This window comes from Vicia villosa, linkage group LG6, assembly GCF_029867415.1.
Source record: "Vicia villosa cultivar HV-30 ecotype Madison, WI linkage group LG6, Vvil1.0, whole genome shotgun sequence".
Classification (NCBI taxonomy): Eukaryota; Viridiplantae; Streptophyta; class Magnoliopsida; order Fabales; family Fabaceae; genus Vicia; species Vicia villosa.
Genome location: NC_081185.1, coordinates 150486333 through 150494196, shown reverse-complemented (window position 1 = coordinate 150494196; position 7864 = coordinate 150486333).

Here is a 7864-nt window from a genome sequence, read left to right as displayed (position 1 = left end):
AATGATTTTTGGATCTTTTCCTGATGAATCATGATCAACCCTTGATAAAATGATGAATATAACTTCAAAGTGTTGATGTTGACCAAAAATCAGGAGTTTTGGTTGTAGGTTGAGCGTAGTTGACTTTTGACCTAGCATAGTCGATTATTGACCTTTTGAGCAATTGATTGAGTCATCTTGTGAGTCAAGGCTTGAAAATTGGTATGGGGATTATTTGAAGCATAAAAGAAGCCATGAAGTCCACTTGAGGCGTCAGAAATCTTGTTTCCTTGAAAAGGAACCAAACCCTAGTTGGGGACCTATTGCCTTGGAGAAGGATGAGCATGCCCAGTTCTTGTGTAGCCTTGAGTATCTGATGATCATAGATGTCTGATAAAATTACTTGGGCCAAGATACCTTGAGAAATGGTGAGCAAATTTTGGGGTATGACAAAGTGCCAACCAAATACAACAGGTATGCTTCCTAGCATACACTTAAACATGTTGTTATTCTTAAACATGTTGAACAAGATGTTCTATCTACTTAAACTGAAGAGACATGTCGAGTAAGATGTCCTATGTATAATCATCCGACATCGTGACTGATATGTACAGCTGGATCTTTGAAGTTTGTTAATTAGTTACAGATGCATAATTTTTTTGAATATTGTCTAATCCTATGTGGCGCTTGATTTAGGGATAAAAGATTATCTATATTTTCAAGATGTATGATTAGTTTCTAAATATGGAGAATATTTAGGAAACTAATATTTTGAAGTCCTATATTTTTGGAGAAGATTTTGGAAGATTTTCAGCAGTGCCCTACTGTGAATTTGAAGCTCAATCCAGTCAAGAAGATTGTTTTAAATAGCAGGCAACAGACCTAATTGTAGCGTGGAACTTACATTGCATTTTGTGTTAGGGTTTGAGAAGTCTTGTGAATTATGAGACTCTTTAATATCATCTTGATAGAATAGTACGACTGTGTTTTTGAGTTGTAAGTTCTGTTGATCATTCATAAGCTTTTAAGCATTGAGTGATTGTGTGTCTTAGAAATGTGTCTTCTAAAGTTTTTGAAACTGATTATCACGGTTGTGATTGAGGGGGATTGATAAGGGTCTCATACCTAGATGAATCATAGATAGAATTTAAGCACGGGTAGTGATTAGTTGAGAAGGCTGTAAACCGAAGGTTGTTTGCATGTAAACCGGAGGTTGTTTGCATAGAACTTCAAAATGATACTATCATTATGGACTTATCCCGGTTTGATAGCCCCCAGAGTAGGTGTTGTTATACACCAAACTGGGTGAACAATTTCCTGTGTCCATTTAAGTTTGTGCGCTATCTATTTTGTATACCTTGTCATCGTGTGTTGTTCAGAGATTAGTGTCTCAACATCTCTTAGGACATCTGAGATCTTAATACCAGAATTTCAAAAGTTAATAATAAAACAAAGATATGTTTAAATGATTAATTCCAATTAAATATTACCTCTTCGTTCCAAATATGTCTGGCAACATGGTCCACGTAAAGGGGCAGTAGTGATAAGTCGGACGGACCTCCTACAGAACCTTGAGGTGTTGCAGGTGCGGCCTCATCCACCAGGGCCTGTGATGCCTCAGGTGCCTCCTAGGACTAGGATGCCTCAGATGATGCTGGTGTCGTCTGGGCCTATGATGCCTCAGGTGCTGCCTGGGACTGGGATGCCTCTCTTTCCTCAGGTACCTGAAGAGGAGAACTCATGCGTCTACGTGAAGATGAAGGTGGGGAGACATGAGCAGGGGACCCTCACCTGCTACGGGAAGAGAAAGAATAAGGCGGAGATCCATGAGCTTTGGAACCTGAAGCCGCCTCCGCATCAACCTGTCTAGAGGTAGGAGAAGTTTGGGAAGGTTGACTCTTTTTCCTCCGAACGAATGCATGTTGTGCAACCCGACAATGTCTCAATCTGGATGGTCTTTCAGCCATAATTCCTGTAAATAGACAAGACAAGTGTTACACCATGAGTTCATTACAAAATAAACAAAATATTGCAAACAAACTGCTTACGAAGATGCATCTTCGTTTTCTGGGTAAACGTTGAAAAATTCCGGAGATGCATCTCCAGAAATTCCTTCAACTCCAAGCACCGTCATAGGCATAATGCAGACCTATTAAAGATCAAAAATCATCCATTGATCGTAAAAGCTACCTAACTATATCGTTCCTTAGTAGTTCTAAGCTATCAAACACTAAAAATCTTTCGATAAACCAAAAACTCAATTTCTACACAATTTTACATAAACTCAATAAACTTTAAAAAACATACAATTTATCTCTTCAAGTTGATTCTTCTTGCTCAATGATGTTTGAAGTTAGATGTTTGATGAAGTTTGATGTTGTTTGATGAAGATTGAATGTGTTATGAATGAGTTTCAGATAATGGGGTTGGAGAGTGTTTGTAGAAATGAGTTTTGAAAGAGTATGAGTAAATAAGGAAGAGGAAGGGACTCTGGCGCATATTTGATCAAATAGTGTTCGGAGATGCATCTACGTAAGTTTGCCGTAGATGCATCTCCGAAATAATGTGGCATGAAATTTGGTGTCCTGGCCAATAAAAGTATTGAAATTGGGTGCGTCTAGAGATGCATCTACGTAAAGTTTACGTAGTTGTATCTTCGGTAAAATCTTTTCACTGATTCAGGATTTTGCTCAACAATTTATTGTATTTTAGTGCGTCCGAAGATGTATCTTTGAAACTTAAAAGCATAAATGTATTTTTGCAGGATGCGCTAAAAAAGTAGCGAGTGCATTAAGAAATCTTCTTAACACTAAATTTCATGGCCAACTCAAACTACAGAACTTCATAACCTTTTAGCGTTTTAAATTTTTGGAATTTTGTCTTAATTGCCTCATCATTTCTATTTTCCCATAGTGTAACCAATGTTTCAGAATCATCATTTTCAAGATACAACCAAGCAATCATGATAGAATCTAGATTCAAAACATTCAAAATTGGATCAACACTACAATGAACTTCATTAATTGTTTCTTCTGGCAACCCATAGCCCAACCCCAACTCTTCTTAAAATCATTCTCATCTTCGGTATAATCATCATTATCATCTTTATTGTATGCAACATACTCATCATCTTCATCGTCATTGTCATTTTCAGCACCATCTTCACCTCTAGCATTAGATTCAACTTCACTTACAACTTCACCTTCGGCATATTCTTCTTCAACATCACCTTCAATGTCACATTCATATTCATCTTCAATATCAATATCAACTTTGTCACCAAGAAGCATAGAAATCTAACCTCATCCTATCAAGAGTGTAATGGTAGCGACTACGGCGACACCATCGATATAAGGACAACAATGAATACCAACGAGTGATCTTGAGTTTCTTTGTAACTTCAATTTCTTCTTCTGGTCTTGTATTTGATTCTATTACTTTTACTTTTATTACTAATATTACTTTAAATATTTGTTTATTAAATAAACTAAATAATAATTCTTACACAAATTAGGAAAAATGACACAAACATATCTAAATACCTACCTGCAATGCCATGCTTCAAGCTCATTATTCTTTCGATCTTCAAAACACTTAGTCTTGTATTGATAATATTTGTGCTTATAACCATACGGTCTATACTTCTTAATGCATTTCTCGGTATTAGCCTAGTTTAGTTAGTTTAGAAAAGAAGGCTCCGATTATTATTACATTTGAAGAATATTGATTCATGACTTGAAAATAGGGCTCCCAATATATTAAACTCCAATGTTAAAATTGAGTAATTTTCAAGTGACATTTGAAAAAGAAAAAAAAAAGTAACAAAAACTTTGATATTTAAAATTATAAATAATGTAAGAAAAAAGTGTCACACTTGACTCAGAATACATTGCTTTCATAATTCTAGATAACTTTTGATAAAAAGTCTTGCACATATTTAATAAGTTGACTTTTATGTACTCAGATTTCAAATCACTGCATTCACACTTGGCAATCATCCATTGGAATAAAAAGCTTATGTTTTCTAAGATTCCCATATTCCTATTCAAAAGTAAGAGTTTAGGGAATGGGGATAAACAAATCTAACAGGTATAAATTCTCTATAGATTAGATAGAGATACCATTATCTCTTTTCTCTTAGTCAAATTTGCAAAGTTTATATTACCATTATTTCTTTTCTCTTAGTCAAATTTACAAAGTTATTGATGAAATATAATAGTACATCAGAAACAAAGATTACAAAAGAAATCAAACAACTTTTTGTAACAATTCTTTGAATATTACATTTCTCAAGTAGCTTCAGAAATATGGAAACAAACCATGTTTCTTCTTCTATTTCCACCCCATCCTCACCCAATTTTCGCACATTCTGTGTCTCATCTAGAACATCTCATCTAGAACATATGAACCATGTAATTAAAGGGATAACATGAAGAAATTAAGAAGAAAAATTATATCTGAAATGATCAAAACAGACATCATAAATAAGGGAAGGGTGTGGTGCTTTCAAATGATATGGAAGTTAAAGAACAATAAATCTTTCCAATAATCCTTAGCATTTCTATAGGTTAGAGGACCACATGAATATGCTAATTTCCTGAGATGTGTATGGTGGACTTACTATTCACACAGGAGCCACTAGATGACAAGCATAAAGCCTAGCCATCGTCGCTTTAAGCAAATAGCAGAGGCAGCTGCACAATCAAAAGAAAATGATAGGATTCGTCTGCCTGAAAATGGCAGAAAACTGCTATAAACTTGCTTTTGGCTAGATAAATCAGGGCATTATAATACTTTGCCAATATAACTATGTAAATTTTCTTAAGATGAAGTGAAAAAGTTATACACTAAAGTGGTAGAGAAAATTTGGAATAACCATCTTAAAATTTGAAATCACTTGAAATAATTGGAAATGTCCTCCCTATCAAGTTAATATTACTATACCATCTCTTGTAGGAGTGAAACTGGACACACATTTATATGAATTGAAACCATGAATTAGACAGGCTTACACTGTATATCCCTTGACATTGGAATCTATCATTCAAAATAATTTGAGAGTTCAACATTTATGGATAATCATAATACAAACAATTGGAAGAAAAAAAAAAAAGGATAGATTACTGATTGTGTATAGTTAACACCAATCACCAGAACCTCTTGATGCTATATCAGTCAACCAAAAAATATGTGAAAATAAATCTACAAAATATATTAAAAACAAAAAACAACTAAAATATGCCAAACCAATCTATGACCCAGCTTTGCAATACAGAATGTTTCCTAAGTTTTCTAAAACCTAAACCTTTATAAATATATGAAGACTGAAGTATGGAAGGCATTGCCAAATATCACCAAACACATGTATACAAGAATCCAACTGGACAACAGTATTAAAAACAGTGTTTTAAACGACTATCAATGAAAAACACATATACATGAATAAATAAATTTAAAACTTATAACAAATAGATTATGAATATAGCATGATTCAAAAAAATTCTCTTTAATATGTACAAACCCGGCTTCCCGGTTGAGTACAAGTAAAGGTTCCTGAATGTCAAGGAATCCAAATTTCATCAACCTATTTCACACTGCAAGCAGTAAGTAGAGGTTCCTGAATGTCAAGGAATCCAAATTTCATCAACCTATTTCACACTGCAAGCAGCCCTCTGTTATCTATAAGACCCATTCATAATATGTAACCACTCAATGGCTACAACAGCCTTGTCCACAACTTATTGGACCCCAGTGCTCTAAACAAAAAACGCCACCAAACTTATTGGACCTCTCAACTCTACAATTTTCACTTAACATCCAATCCATACACCGCAATCTGTTCAGAGCCACAATGCCACTGAGTTTCAATATGAGGCAGCACAGAACAAATCCAATAACCATTCATACAAATTTCATCTAAATCCCAAACAGCACAAGAAAACAAAATCATCACTTTGTTGATAAAGGAATTGAATAGAAAGACTCTCCAATAACACAAATCAATCATTTAATAATTCAATATGGGGGTTGCATTCTTTGGAATAAAAATCATTGTTTTCTATCAAACTCCTCATCATAGAATGAGTAAACTTCGGATCATTAGGATCACTACTAGGAGACCCATCAGAATTTTCTATTACACTAGGACGCGAAAAACAAAACTTACAACCAAACCCACTCCGAGCAGCACTACCACTACTACTACCAAAATCATCACCATCAACAATCACCACCTTACCTCTACTACTCACATTCACATTCCTCGAAGACCCCGCAGTCAACGACGACGAAGACGAAAGAAGAGCCTTTCTGCTTCTAACTCTCCGAATTTGATTCTTCGCTTTGGTAAATTGACGAAACACCAACCTCTTTCCAAAACCAAAATCAACTCTCGCACGATTCTTCTTCTTCTTCCGATCCTCTTCTTCATCTTCGTCGTCATCGCCGTCACTTCCTCCTCTTTGGTAACCGTCGCGATTACCGTTTGAGATCTCTTCATCGGAAGAACCAGACATCAATCAATTCAAATTCAAACCGCGAGTGTGGATTTGAATCTCACCTAAGGAAATAGGGATTGGTGAATTTCATGAAATTAGGTCAAAAAAATGAATTGAGATTTTGAATTTTGATGAAAGGGATAAAGTAGTTGAGAGATAAGGAGGGGAAAAAAAGAGTAGTTGAAATTGAGAAGAGCGAGGTAGAAGAAGTTACTCAAACGCAACTAAACTACAATTATGAATTATGCATTTATTTATCATTTTTTGTGTTCCATTCAAAATAAGAGACCACGTATTATTAGCATAATAATGCCTTTTCATGACGGACTTGGATCATCTCCTTTATTTTTTTCTCCTCCCCTCTCCTTCTTCTCTATCTCTCTTAATCTTACTCTCACTCATTATTAAAAAATAAAATATAATTAAGAGAGAGAATGAAATTAAGAGAGAGATAGGGAGGATGGAGAAGGAAGGAGAGAAAAATGAAAGAGAGGATTGAAAGTATTTCATCACTCTTTGGTGGCAACTTCGTTTTTACATTTTTTTTTTAATTTATTTTTGATATTTAAGGGTCTGTGTTCTAAGAATATATTTTAAAAAGTTTACGGATAAAAGTTTATGTTAAAAAATATATAAAAAGTAACGTTTAAGTATTTAATAAAGTCATGTACAAGTTTAAAAATAAATTTTGTATATCTAACTTTTAATGCATATATCCTAAGAACACATTAGCATTAATATTTGACAACCAATAAATATTTGTACGTTTTAGAAAATTTATTGGGTTGGGTTGGCTTGTGAACTTGAACTTGGAGTTGCCCGCCTCTCTAAGCGAATGAGCTAGGGTGGCATAAACTATTTGGATGTACTAGCAGGTCGAGTAGGATATAACAATCTAACTTTGGCACGGGTTTATCTCTGATCCATATGTGTGATTAAGAGAACATTTATAATTAATTGAGGATACTAAATACGAGAATATTGTCCATCAAATTTTGATTTTCAATCATCATTAAGACGGGTGATTTATAGAACTAATCATATTAAATAATCTCAATTAGACCTTCCTACAAGACAAGTTAAAACCATTATATAAGGAAAGTAACACCATAGAGAAAAGACTTTCACAATTCACCCAGACATTCAACTATGACTCTTACTGGCTCCATGTTGGTGGAGTTATTAATTAATGTACTCTACGTGGACATTTGGTGCCCACCATGGAGCCCATTGAAACTTTCCTCGACCACACAGCCTTTTGAGCATTTACCTTACCATCTTTTAATGGTGAGGGTGGTCACAAGCACCAACAATCAAGGCAGCAAGGCCGCCATAGAAGAAATTTCATTGTTATGGAGGAACTCTGTTGTAAGAACGAGACATTATAA